Source organism: Ovis canadensis, chromosome 16 (genome assembly GCF_042477335.2).
Source record: "Ovis canadensis isolate MfBH-ARS-UI-01 breed Bighorn chromosome 16, ARS-UI_OviCan_v2, whole genome shotgun sequence".
In the NCBI taxonomy this organism is placed as follows: Eukaryota; Metazoa; Chordata; class Mammalia; order Artiodactyla; family Bovidae; genus Ovis; species Ovis canadensis.
In genome coordinates, this window is record NC_091260.1 from 75257972 (window position 1) to 75272287 (window position 14316).

The 14316-nt window shown below is 43.7% G+C and overlaps 1 protein-coding gene and 1 non-coding gene across 2 annotated transcripts in view; both read left to right on the plus strand.

Annotated features, from left to right (window-relative positions):
- Positions 1-14316, plus strand: part of CTNND2 (catenin delta 2) — a 1126037-nt gene that overhangs the window by 750958 nt on the left and 360763 nt on the right. The gene's annotated exons all lie outside the window — the stretch shown is intronic.
- LOC138422077 (U6 spliceosomal RNA) lies at positions 10178-10281 on the plus strand. Its single transcript, XR_011249746.1, has one exon. It is a non-coding gene; the product is annotated as a U6 spliceosomal RNA (small nuclear RNA).

The window sequence follows — 14316 nt, forward strand, 5'->3', positions numbered from 1 at the left end:
TGAAGAGTGAGGAGCCAGAGCAGAGGAGTCCTTAGAAGAGATGAGGTGCTGGATCTGCAGAGAAGCAGTGGTAGGGACCCAGGAGAGAGGGGCTCTGGGCTCCTTCTGAGCCTGCCCTTCTGGAGGTTACAGGAGCCTGGTGTACGCGCCCCTGGCCTGGGGAGCCACTGTTATTGTTTGCTTGCATTTTGCTTTTGGCTTGCATTGTTGTCACTTGCGAACAAAGGATTCTGATTGACACAAAAGACACTTCAGAACTTGAACTTCAGGAGAATGAGTATATGTTCCTGAGGCCCAGTGGGGAGCATGTGGAGCTGCTCCCTTTGAGTAGACTATAAAAAACTCCCCCAATACTCAACGACTGTTTTTCCGACCAAATTCAATAAAGACGATGCCGTAGGCAGTCTAATTGGAAAGTGCAGAGTATTTTCACTGTGCTAGTAAACAGTTGCTCTTCCTGTGAGAAATGGCATCAGGGCTTGAGATACGAGCACCTAGGAACATCCGAGTGAAACTATCAAAGACAGGATGTATTTGATTCCTATTGTAGATGTTTCACGGTCCCCTGGATTGTGTCAGGTACTGCGTGAGGTGCTCTGAGTGCTGAGAATAACAGGTTCTGTTCTTCAAGTTCTCAGAGCCGCATAAACAGAAGACAGCCCCAGGGTCTGATGAGTCTAGAGTGGTGAGGGGACACAGCCAAGGAGGAGGCAGGAAGGGAGGGCTTCCCAGCTGAGCCTGGTAGGACGTCTGTGGCTGGACGGAGGAGACTTAACTGTAAAGACACGTGATCGCTTTTAGGCCAACAGAGTGAGGAGAACGGTGTGAGAAGCAGAATTGATTTTTTTAAAGCCTCGAATATATCAGAGATAAAGAAATGGAAAGTCCCCTACATAAAAAGCAAATTCCATTCCAAGAACGCGTTCATGAGTCAAATTTGTTCATCAGTCCAACAAAGTTAGCCTAGGTACCCAGCTAACACAATAGGCTGTATAATACTGTGCTGTAATAGGTTTATGATACTTTGACACAAATAATACATAAAAAACAAAGAGAGATAAAAAAATAAAGATTTTAAAATCTTGCAGTATCTTGAAAAGTGCAGTAGTACAGTAAAACAGCTGGCACACTGGGGCTGGCATCACGTGAACAGGCAAGAAGAGTTACTGACTGGAGGAGGGGGAAGACATGAGAGATGGTAGAGCTGAAGAATTATCAGCGATAGGAGACAGAGGGCCAGCTGTGATTTCACTCACGCCTGATGCTGATGGACTGCACATTCGCAGCTTTGAAAGCTCACAGCTTGAAGGTTCGCGTGTAGGGTATTGTAATACTGTGTATCCTAATTTTGAATATAAATGATAATACTGCTAAAAGGATATGTAACATCTTAGCAGACATATTTTTTGGAAAAAAAAATAACACAGCACCTAGCTTTTTCATTTAAACTGTGTCCTCTGTTAGCTACTAAAATTAATGGAATATGGAGTGTATGACCTGACATTTTATTATGAATTTGACATCGACACATAAAATTCTTTGAGAGGCAGAAAGAGCTTCTGTCATCAGAGTGTTTCCTCTTTATCATTTCACCAAGCAAGACAGCAAGTCACAGAAAGGAGAGGTGGTTTCTCGGAATTCTAGGAAGACTGGTCTAGACTTGTGATTTTTAAGCTGCAGATTGCAACCAGTTAGTCAGAGTTGTGAAATCAGTTTTCTAAAACAAGAGTCAGAGAGAATGAGAGAACATGGCAGAATGGAAGGGGTTAGCTTGCATCACATGTAGTAAGAATGAAGTTTATGACCTTTTTGTTCATTTATATACCCAATAAATACCTAATAAATATAAATATGCATATGTATGTGTATGCATGTGCATAAGCTCTGGCTTCCAAGCAAAGTGTATTTCCAAGCCTAGGTTACAAGAAAAAAAGTGGGAAAACCAGCAGCAGTCTGTCTGGGCACTGTGTCCCAGTAGAAGTGAGGCTAGCGGACCACTTGGCTGCTTGGGAAATAGCAGGGTTCTCAGAATTCAAGACGGATGCTCAGGATGAGGTGAATCCTGACTGCCTTCCAGCCAGCATCTCAGCATCTCATCACAGGCCCACTGCTCACCTCCCCATCCCCCAGCCTCCCCTCCTGCTGCTTCTTCAGCTCAGTTTGTTCTCCTCTGCCCCAAAGTCTTAGACAAAACATAAGTCAAAACCACCCTGCTTTTGCCAGGCCACTTGGTGATTCAGACCAACTTGGTGATCTCTTCTCTAGCTCTGGTCCAACTTGGACCAGAGCTAAAGTCCACACTGAGACAAAGCCTTGGGTGTAGATTGTGTATGTCTTAGGTGATCCCAGAAAGCGGGAGAGTGAGGCAGGGAAGGAGGGAAAATAACCTAAGCATTGACCATCAAGGTCACTGCCAAGGTGCTGAGTGAGGGGTTGAATTGCAGGAAGCAGAGGAACGCTTCCTCTAGTGGTCCAAGGAGGCAGCTGTTTATCCATCAGCTTCCAGTCATTTCAGGTTCCCTGGGGACATTAACTTCCTTGCACTTCTGGGCTGTGCTTACCTGGAGCCAAGTGGGCTGGTGTCGTTTTGGTGACGACCCCAGGCAGAAAGTACAAGACCATGACAGATACTCCTGTATCATCTGAGCTACAGGGAGACGTCCCCTGCAGTGTTGGCTGAAATTAGACGTGGAACATGAGGGACTGAGAATCTTGTGCTCTGCCCCGTGTGTCTCTCATGTCTGTCACACAGCCTTGGACTTGGGAGCTTCTCATCACTTTGCCAACAAGGGTCCATCTAGTCAAAGGTATGGTTTTTCCAGTCATCATGTATGGATGTGAGTTGGACCATAAAGAAGGCTGAGCACTGAAGAATTGATTCTTTTGAACTGTGGTCCTGGAGAAGATTCTTGAGAGTCCCTTGGACTTCAAGGAGATTAAACCAGTCAATCCTAGAGGAAATCAACCCTGAATATTCATTGGAAGGACTGATGCTGAAGCAGAAACTCCAATACTTTGGCCACCTTATGTGAAGAGCCAATCATTGGAAAAGACCCTGATGCCGGCAAAGATGGAAGGCAGGACGAGAAGGGGATGACAGAGGATGAAAAAGTTGGATGACATCACCAACTCAATGCACATGAACTTGGGCAAACTCCAGGAGATGGTGAAGGACAGGGAAGCCTAACATGCTGCAATCTATGGGGTCTCAAAGAGTCAGATGTGACTTAGCGACTGAGTAACAGCAACAAGGTCTATGAAATAACAAAAGCAGGGATGAAATGCAGCATCTTGAATCCTAACAGCCTGTTCCCTCCAGGATCCATGGATTTTAGTTTGCAGACTTTCTGGCTTGTTCTTCAGTTGGACTAATTTATCTGATACTCCCTTGAGTGTCCACATTTTTTAGTATTATAAAACTGTATTTACAGGTGAAAATTATTTGTTTTCTACACAGAAGAAACTTCCTTTCTGTCTCACTTGAATTATTTATGTCTCTTGGAAGAAGGCTGAACACAAAGATTACATCCCCAATTTCTCATCACTTCAGGAATCCAGTAGTAAAGGCAACCTGGGAATTTCGGATGCTGCCGATGGGAAGGATAAATCACCAAGAACTCGGGTTCCTCATGAAGAAGAGGCCCGCGTGCAAACGATCTTTTCCAGAGCACACGTCCATCCGTGCGTCTGCTTTTGAAATGAGGATTCAATCCCAAGTGTTTCCATAAACGTAGAGGAGATTTAGTGCCTTTGTGGCTACCTTTGCTCTCATTAGGTTTTGAAAATATTCTTCCAACATCAGTGGAATTTAGAAGTGGCAAAATCCTAATTATAGGCCTTTCAGATTTATGAGCAAATATGTGTTGTGTGTGATTTTCCCAGAATTCACTTTTGTAGACATCAGTGGGTTGACCAGTTGCGCATGTGCAGTGGAGAAGCTAGGAAGTTTCGTTATCCTAATTAGCTTCTGTGTCTCCTGAGACTCATGACAAGATAGTGTCTTGAGCTGATTGCTGTTGTGGATATAAATGTAAGCACTTACACCATCTGTTTGGCTACCCCATCATTGAAAAAAGTGTTTACTTTGTGGAGGTGCCAGGTCCTATCCCCATCTATTCTCTTCTTACACCATGAGGGTTGGCAGCTAGGGAGCCTGAAACCAGGTGCTACTTTTCTACCACCCAAGAGCCATGCTGCTTTCCAAATTCACTTGCCAATCGAAGAGAGGGATTTTCAACAGATGGTAGATATCAGTTCCCCCAGTAAAATTGCTCTCTCTCACTTAGGAGCCGTTAGGAAATGCTGCTCCTTATGTGAAATGCCTTCCTGCCCCCTTTGTCAGCCACCATGACATTTAAAACTGTGCTCAAATGCAGCCTCCTCCAGGAAGCCCTCCTTGATTCTCAGCCAGAATGAGGTGCTCTTTATAGCCCAACAGAATCTGTATTCCACTTTTCAGCTTATTGCTTCCGTCCCTGGGTGTGTCTGTATCTGGTTTTGTGGTGTCCCCACAACCAAGCACAGGGCCAAGCAAGTAGGAGGGGCTGAAATGGACATACTTGCTTTGCTGGTATTTCCACATTTGGCAGCATCTCAAGTTACAAAGTCCTGAGCACACTCCACCTCACCCCCATGTTGGTGATGGTGGACTCACTAAGTCATGTCCAACTCTTGCAACCCCGTGGACTATAGCCTGCCAGGCTCCTCTGTCCATGAGATTATTTCTCCAGGCAAGAGGAATGGAGTGGATTGCCATTTTCTTATCCAGGGGATCTTTCCCACCAAGGGATTGAACCCGAATCTCCTGAATTGCAGGCAGATTCTTTTCCTATTGAGCCACAGGGCAGCACAAATACCCTCCAAGGAACCCTCATATCTTACAGCATATAAGTTGCTATAGGTTTATATATTTTTCATTGTACAATCACATATAATCAACCTGAAATATGATAATGTCCAAATTGCCCTATCCTCTGTTTCTAGTCTTTCAGAAAAGCTAATTTCTCCTGCTTGTTTCATTTCCCTAATGAGCATCAATTAGCTGACCTCCCTGGCACCATAAATATTAGGCTTTCACCATTAATTTTCCCAATGCTTATGGCAGGCAGAACTGCATAAGTCAAAAGATCTGTATACAGGCAAGCCCACTGTATAGATTCATGATAAAGCTAGTAAGTATCTGACAGCTGACAGCCTGTGTAATAATTAACAGACATACGCAGATACAACACACAAAGAAAGACTGATTTACATCACAAGGATTTTAATTAGAATTTTATTAGCATAATTGACATGGTGTTAAAATTAATTAGCAATTGTTTTCCCCAAGTCATCTTTAAAGGAATTTCTTGAAGGCATACTGGAAAACATTTTGTGAGCTGTTTCTATACAAAAACAAGAACATGACTGTAGATGATTTTTAATATATCAGTGTCACTTAGCATTTGTGTTTCTTTTGTGGTTCTGATCTCACAGGGCTTTAAATATACCGCAGGAGGTTCTGATGCCACATCACCTTAAAATATTGACATAATGTTTCATGTAAAAAGAGAAATAACCTGCAGCCATGAATCTGCCTAGAGTAACATATGCGCTGAGAATGCGTTTAAGTTCATACCTGAATGATGTCTGACATGATCCAGAAACCAGCGCAGCGTATTTTTCTCTAATTCATAATGAAAAAACACATTGTAAAATATAATACATATTGGGAGATAAGTTATTTTTTCTGTTGCAAAATAAAAAAACAACAGGCCAGAAAAATGGGTAATTTGCATTGATTGAATCAGCTGATTGACGTGAAGTTTATATTCTGATGTAACACTTCAGTATGGTTTTTAGAACTGGTCCAGTGATTTAAATTATAATTGAGGAAAATCAAGTCATCTTCTTCTCATGCTGGAAAATGAGGCATATTCACTTTCCTAAGAAATGAAACTCACTTGAAATGCAGCCCTCAGAATTTTCTAAGTCCATTCCGCAGCATTTCTTGCATGTTAATGGGAATTTTAAACCATCCTCTGCATTGCCATAAAGGTTGTATATGGTCCAATCATTATTATACTGAGAAATAAAGACCATCACTTTGCACAACCCTAGGCATGTCATTCACATATGTGTGTCCATAAACTGCTTTGTGCATTTGTGACAGTTGTTCATCAGCATCCCTATGAATCAAGCTTTTCCAAAGAAACAGAGCCAACAGGATGTGCAGATAAAGACAGAGATTTATTTCAGAAACTGACTAATTTAATTGTGACCTGTGGGCTAGTCCAAAATTTTCAGGGTAGGTCATCAGGCTGGAGACCCAGGGAAGAGGCGCAGTTTAAGTCTGAAGAGGGTCTGCTGGCAGAATTTCCTCTCCTTCCTGGAAAGCCAGTCTTCTTTTCAGACCTTCAGCTAATTCGACGAGGCCCATCTGCATGATGGAGAGCAGTCTTCTTTGTTCAAAGTCTGTTCACCTAAAAAAAACTTCACAGAAATATCTGGGGTAATGTTTGACCAAAAATCTGAGTACATACTGGCACATAAAATTAACCATAACAACATCATACTACATAGATACGTTGTTGTTCAGTCACTAAGTCGTGTCCAACTCTTTGTGATGCCATGGACTGCAGCAGGCTTCCCTATCCTTCACTGTCTGCCAGAGCTTGCTCAAAGTCATGTCCATTGAATCAGTGAGGCCACCCAACCATCTCATCCTCTGTTGCCCCCATCTTCTCTTTTCCAGCGTCAGGGTCTTCTCCATTGAGTCAGCTCTTTTCATCAGGTGACCAAATTATTGGCCCTTCAGCTTCAGCACCAATTCTTCCAATGAATATTCAGGGTTGATTTCCTTTAGGATTGATTGGTTTGACCTCCTCACAGTCCAAGGGACTCTTAAGAGTCTTCTCCAACACCACAGTTCAAAAGCATCAGTTCTTTGGTGCTCAGCCTTCTTTATGGTCCAGCTCTCACATCTGTACATGACTGCTGGCAAAACCATAGCTTTGACTATACACACCTTTGTCAGCAAAATGATGTCTCTGCTTTTAATATGCTGTCTAGGTTTGTAATGGTTTTCCTTCTAAGGAGCAAGCATTTTTTAGTTACATGACTACAGTCACCATTTGCAGTGATTTTGGAGCCCAAGAAAATAAAGACTGTCGCTGCTTCCACTTTTTCCCCTTGGGCCTCTGGATTGAAGAGGGGAAAATCCTTCTCTCTTTGAGTACCTAAACTTAAAGGGCAAAAAATATTGTCTAGCACCTCACAGGAGCATCCACGTCCTCTTGGTTTTCTCCTCTAGTCTTTTCCAAAACCCTTCTCTCAGTCCAGAGAGAGTTCAGATCTCTTCCTGGCATGATGTCAGCTTGAACTCCTCCCAGTCCTGTGGCTCTTGGAAACTTCTCTAAAACAGACTTGTGTTTGATTGTCGAGGCTAAGTTTTTGTTTAGACTTACAAAAACCTGTTTTTTCTGTCAGAGGCTCTTCTACTATTGAATGTACCCTAGCTTTCAGACTAGTATATCTACTTTGAAACCTGTTTTTTGAAACCCAAAGTGGTTGTGAGCTTATATTGCACAAAGGATGTAAGCTGTATTCTTCGCTAATGCTCTGATGCACCCACCTTTCAATATTTCTTAAAGTTCTCAAACGTCTAATATTCCCTAAAACTCAGGGATGGACTATGAAAGTCATCCAAAAATTAAGTAATAATGATACATATAAAAAAAATTGCAAAGGAGAAAAAACATACTGGAGGAGGATTAGAACCTAAAATATAGTTTTTATTTGGTAACAGAATCAGGGGCTAGAAAACCTAGTACATATTATGGGACTTTCCAATTCTAATCATTACAAGTTAATTCTAAAAATAGTATCTTCTGGTTTAATCCATCCATACCAATGGCCACTTTATACCTCAGTCTTTGTTTTTAGTCCCACCTTAGTTTTTTTTTTTTTTTCCCTTCTGCAGTACGCATTAAATACAGAAGGAAGGTAATTCCTTTTTGAAAGGAATGTTGTGAAGTTCAGAGCATAGAGATACGTGAAGTCTGTAACTGCACAGCTGCTCACAGATGAGAGGTAGTCCTCCTGATTCAGTGGGTGGGCGTAAGGAGGATGTACACGGGGAGGAGGGCGGGTTCATAAGCATAGGCGAGATTGTACTAAGAGTCAGACAGCAGATATACCCGTGAGCTTTGATCTTCCTTTGTCCTTGTTCAGGAAAACTTTTCGACTGAGGGTTGCCAAACAGAACCAGAGCTGACAGCAGTTAAAGTAGCAGAAGCAGATTTTATGCAGGAGTTTTTGCAATGGTAGAAAGGAGACCCAAGTCTAGGCATGAGTTCCATTCTGAATCCAAGAAATAGAAGGTATTTATAGCCGAGGAGTGGAGCAAGGAGGTCAACAGGTGGGAAATTACTAAGAGGCTGGGGTAAAAGAAGAGCAGTTGTAAAGGTAATGGCATTTTTTGAGGATTTGAAGACTAGCAATTGAAGATTAGATCAGGGGAGCATGTTACCTTGGCTCTAGAGCCTTCATTTATCTCTCTTTCATCTTTAAAAGATTTGAGGAGAATGAAATGCTAGATTGCAACAGGTTTGAACATGAGCATTCTCTGGCAAAAGTATATTATCATATGGATGGCACAATAGTGGGCATAGTCACAGTGGTTAGTTAAGGTTGTAGTTAAATTTATATAGCAACAAATAAAAATAAAAAGTAATAATTTACCAATATAATATTTACTTATGGTTCATTGTTCCATAAGTATTAAATGCAAGACTTAAATTTAAATTATGAAAAAAAATTTAAATCATGAAAGTCTATTTTTTTTTAATCACAGTTAGCTGATTCAAAGAAAAAGATTAAGCCACACCCACCTGGGTGACCTAAATCAATGTTCACTCCTAGCACCTTGGAAGCACAGCAGTCATACCGTGAAAGTGGGTGCTTGGTGTGCTGGTTTCAGATGGTCACTCATCGTCCTCTGTAAACCAAGACCACAGTGTCCATCTCAGTGAGGGCTTGGAGCTTCTTAGAACCCACTTTTTAAAAGATGCTTTTAAAAGAATGCTCTTTGAAAGGGCACGTGATTCTCTGACCCATAACATCCCCCAAATTAGACATTTCTTTCTAGAAGGGTGAGTAGTACATTAATGGCCAACCCTCTTGAGTCTCCTTACTAAGTATACCTTCTTTGGTTATTTAAAAACAAGTATTTTTAGGCATGTGAAACTACGTGTTATGATACTGTAATGGTAGGTATGTGTCACTCCCTATACGTTTGTCCACACCCATAGCTTCTACATCATCAAGAGTGAACCCAGGCAAACTGTGGACTTTGGGTGATTATGATGTGTGTCCGCGTTGGCTCAACATTTGTAGCAAAGGTACCACCCTGGTGGGGGTGTTGATAACCAGGGATGCTGTGCAGGTATGGGGGCAGAGTACATGGAAGAAATTTCTGTATATTCTATTCAGTTTTACTAATGAGTTATTTTATAAAACTACTCTAAATAATAAAATCTATTCAAAACAAAAATCCAGTGTTTATTTAACATCTGCTTCGTACCAGTCACCCTGCTGGCAGGTCAGGAATGTCAGGCAGGAAGTTTGAGCTGCTACCTCTTGGGATCCAAGAATGTTTTCTGTTGATGCTAATGGGACAGAGATGGTAACCTATCACCCCTGCCCCACACTGAGTGCCCAGGTAACATCCACATCCTTCAGCCTGCCAGCCGTGGTATTGAATCATCTGGAGAGAGGATTCTCCAATCCCACCTGAGTCTCCACACATGACCCAGCCTGGAGCAGAGATGAGCCATCCCTGCTGAGCCCTGCCCAGATTAGATTTGTGCACAGAATAAATGACTGTTGTTTCAAGCTACTGAGTTTTGGAGTGTTTATTAGGTACTATGTTATGAGCTGAATTGGGTCCTACCAAATTCATGTTTTGAAAACTTACCCCTGATACCTTGGAATGGGACTGTATTTGGACATAAGGTTTTTTTGAAAAATGATTCTGTTTAAATGAGGTCATTAAGGTGGGCTCTAATCTGGTAGGTCCTTGAGATTTTGAACCTGAGAATCCAGGGGCGAGTAGGCACAGAAAAGAGACTATGTAAGGACATAGAAAGAAGACATCCATCTGCAAGCCAAGGAGAGGGCCTCAGGAGAAACCAACCTTGTGCTCACTTTAGCAACTTATATAATCAAATTGGAAGGCTACAGAGATGAGCATGGTCCTTGGGCAAAGGCCCTATGCAAACTCATGAAGCATCTCATATTTTTTGGTGACAAGCATGCTACAGTATATCAAGAAGTCAAACTGTAGTGTAAATGTAAACTTACGTAATGTTATAAAGCAATGTTACTTCGTTAAAAGAAGAAGAAGAAGAAACGACATCTGCTGACATCTTGGTCTTGCTGGACTTCCAGCCTTTAGAACTGTGGGAAAACAAATGCATATTGTTTAAGCCAGCCAGTCTGTTTTATTTTGTTACAGCAGCCCTTGCAAACCAATACACATAATGGGAAAACAGATTCAGTCTCCAAAGGTTGACTTTATTTGTACAATCCTTCAAGTTTTTGCTGTTGGCTGTTCGTTTTCTGTTGCTTCATGGAATCGTGTTTCCTATGATTGACTTCAATAACACTAACACGTTGTGTGGGGCTTCCCTGGTGACTAAGACGGTAAAGAATCTGCATGAAATGCAGGAAATCTGAGTTTGAACCTTGAGTCGAGAAGATCCCCTGGAGGGAGGGCATGGCAACCCACTTCGGTGTTCTTGCTGGGAGAACTCCATGGGCAGAGGAGCCTGGGAGCTACGGTCCATAGGGTCACGAAGAGCAGAACACCACTGAGATACTAACAAACACACACACAAAACACCTTTTGTAGGGTAATAATGTTAGTCAAAGGAACAGTTTACAAAAGCTGGTGGAGTTCATGAACTTCTCCTAAAACACGACTTCCCTGAATCTCTTTTAGTCAGCAGTATAAACACACATGACCTTTCCTTCCCTCACTGAACTTATCTCCTGGGAAATTCACTGGGCTTGTGTAATTATTTCTGAAAGGTAAAGAAAACATTTGTCCCAAGGAACAAAGAGTTACTACCAAAAGACTCAAAAGATAAAATGTTTGTAGTGTTTCTTTTTTTTTTTGTAGCCAACAATCTACATGTTCATTCTAATTTATCTTGAGGATTTCACATGAGGGAACCATGTATTATTTCAAGGAGGATAAATCTTGATATTCTTCTAACGTCTTAGCCACTACTTTGGGGGCAATACCAAGCTGCTGTACCTGCTCCCACCTGGGTCAGGAGTAAGCCTTTCTCCAGCAACTGCCATCCACATCCCTCCCCTGTTGGCTCATTGTTGTGTCTTGGGAGTTGGAGACACACAGTTGGAGGGGATTGGGGTTGTGCAACAGGAGGAGACTGGGCTAGTTAATAGAATCTTCAGGGCTGGGGCCCAATGAAACCTTGACAGAAAAGCTGGAGGGAGAAAGAGGCTCGACTCATTGAAAAAGGCCCACATGCTGGGAAAGGTTGAGGGCAGGAGGAGAAGGGGATGACAGAGGATGAAATGGTTGGATGGCATCACTGACTCAGCTTTGGGAGGTAGTGAAGGACAGGGAACCCTGGGGTACTGCAGCCCATGGGGTTGCAAAGAGCTGGACATGACTGAGCAGCTAAACAACATGAGGCCCCAGGGGCACAACTGAACGCATTTGGTGATTGTAACAGAGTAAGAGAGAAACATGGAAGTGGACATTTTCACCTGTTGCAACGGAGTGAATCATCTGTTTGAGAAACATATATGCTGAAGCTTTAACCACACCCCCACAACATGTGACTGTATTTGGAGACAGAGTCTTTGAAGAAGTGATTAGGTTAGATGAGGTCATAAGTTGAACTCCTGGTCTGATGGAACAGGTGTCTCTGTGAACGAGGAAATATGCCAAAGCTGTCTCCCTCCAGCACCCTGGGAGGAAGCAGTAGGAAGGTGGCTGTCTGCAAACCAGGAAGAGAGCCCTCACCAGAACTCCATCAATCTGGCACCCTCATCTTCGACCTCCTAGCCTGCGGAACTGTGACATGTGTACTGTTTAAGTCACTGGGCCTGTGGTCCTTTGTTATGGCAGCCCCAGTAGGCTAGGACATCTGTTCGTCCACCTAGGATATTGGCCTGCTTTTAATAGATTGATGTGCACACTTGCTGGCCTCTGTGTGCCCCTTGCCATGTACAGTAAAGTATTTCTGGATTGTAAGTGTCTGAAATTTATAATAAATGTTGCTTATTGAGGTGATACAGAGGGGAAAGCAAACTTAAGTTCCATAATAGAAGTCCACCAGACTTTTAGACCTTACTTAGCTTTCAGGGGGTGGATTGCTCCAGCTGCCTTACTTGAAAGTAGATTTAAAGGGGAAGATTCAAAGAAGGCAGGCCTGCAGCTGAGAAGGCTGTTTCAGAAATCTCAGGTAGAGCTGGGGTCTACCCAAGCTTGGGTCTTTCTGGTGCAGGACTGAGGGGCAGCAGTGGTTAGGTTACACATATATTTTGAGGATCGAGGAGACAGACTTTTCTGGCATCTCAAGGCAGGCTTTAGGTCCAGGCCTCTGTGAGACTGGGGCTGTCATTCATTGAGATGCTGGAGAGAGTGAGGGGAATGGTTCCAGAGGCAATTTCACAGGCACTGTTCGGTCACATTACATGTAAAGTGTCACATACATGTCTGAGGGGAGGATCTCAGAGGCTCAGGTAGCCAGTTTTTGAAGACAGGGAGCTCTGGATCAGCAGTGTAAAACCAAGAGGCATTAGTGTAGAGAACCAAGCAGCTGTGCTTTCTCAGGTGCCCAAGACAATCCAATGTCTTCATTCCCCAGTGTTATTATCAGTCTCAGAAGTGAACCAGTTTTGACAACAAGTTACACTGTCAACCACTGTCTGCCCCTAGTCTGATGAAAGTCATGGCATGCGATGGGAGCCCCAGGGGAGCGGGTGAAGGTGAGGAAGAGAAGAGACGCAGGATGAGCCTTGGGAACGCCATCACTTAGAGGTCAGGCAGTGAGGGAGGCCAGCAAAGGAGGCAGAGAAAGGGGCTGTGAAAGAAGGTGACCACGAGGGGCTCAGGTCCCAGAAGAGAGTACTGAGAAGGTGGGGTGACTAATGGGGCCCCCAAGGCACAAACTTCAGGCATCATCTCTGTCCATCTTCATTCATTTCCCCCCAGTTCATCCAGGCCCAAGGCTTACGTCCCCATGTGTGTTACAGTGACTCACCTGCAGACACCTCGATCTTCTAAACTGATCTCCCTGCTTCCATCTGCCGCTGCCCTGTCTCCTCTCCTGACAGGTAACACCTCCCAGACGTTGCCTCCTCATCACGGGCTCCCCCTGGACCCTGGCTTTTACAGCAGCCCTTTCCCATTTCATTCCCCACTCATGCTCTTTAGCGCTTAGGACTCCAGACAGGCTTTTATGTCTCCCCTACCTCTTGCCCACCCCAAAGGATGTGAGCTCCATCGGGGAAGGACTCTTCCTCCATTTGTTGCCATGCCTGGCACGCATAACAGGTGCCCTGTGAATATATGTGGAACAAGTGAATGACAAAAAAAGAAAGAGGACCTGTGAAGGAAGGCCAGAGAGGAGTCAGAGTCAGGAGAGAGACGAGGGTAGTTCATGGGCTCACATTGGTCGAAGAAAAGCTCATCCGTGTTGTGGAAAGGTTGAATCGAATGGCCAGGCCACAGTAGAGCTGGGTTTGCACATCCCTGAAGACTACCACTGATAGCGATGTCCAGGTATCATGGCACCAGGAAGACTGAGCTGGTGAGAAATTAAGAACTCCATTGTGGTTCACAGCACTGGGGAGAGGACGCAGGGGCTTTTTGAGAAGATGCTGGAGCAGAACAGAAAGTGTAGGTGTGGAGGGGAGGTTGGCAAGAGAAGAGGTGAGCAGGGTGAGACGCAGGGAAGTGGAGACAGGCTTTTGGCACAGGTCAGGGAGGGATCTTGGGGGAGGTTGGGTGTCTGGGGAGGATGGAGCAGAGGAGAGCTGCCGCCGCTCAGTGCAGCAGCGTTGACGCAGAAAGGCCCAGAGCACCCACACCACATCCATCCCCGGCAGCACTTGGAAGGCAGCCCTTGTGGTTTCTGGGACGAAAGCTATTCTATGGTTTCCTTTTTTTAATTCATGAATGAGCTCAACATGCTTTAATTTTTTAAGTCAATCATTTATTCTTCCTTAAAGAGGGAAACTATAAAAGCAGAAAAACCCACAGTCATTTCTGTTGTTTTTCATTAAAATGGTAGTTTT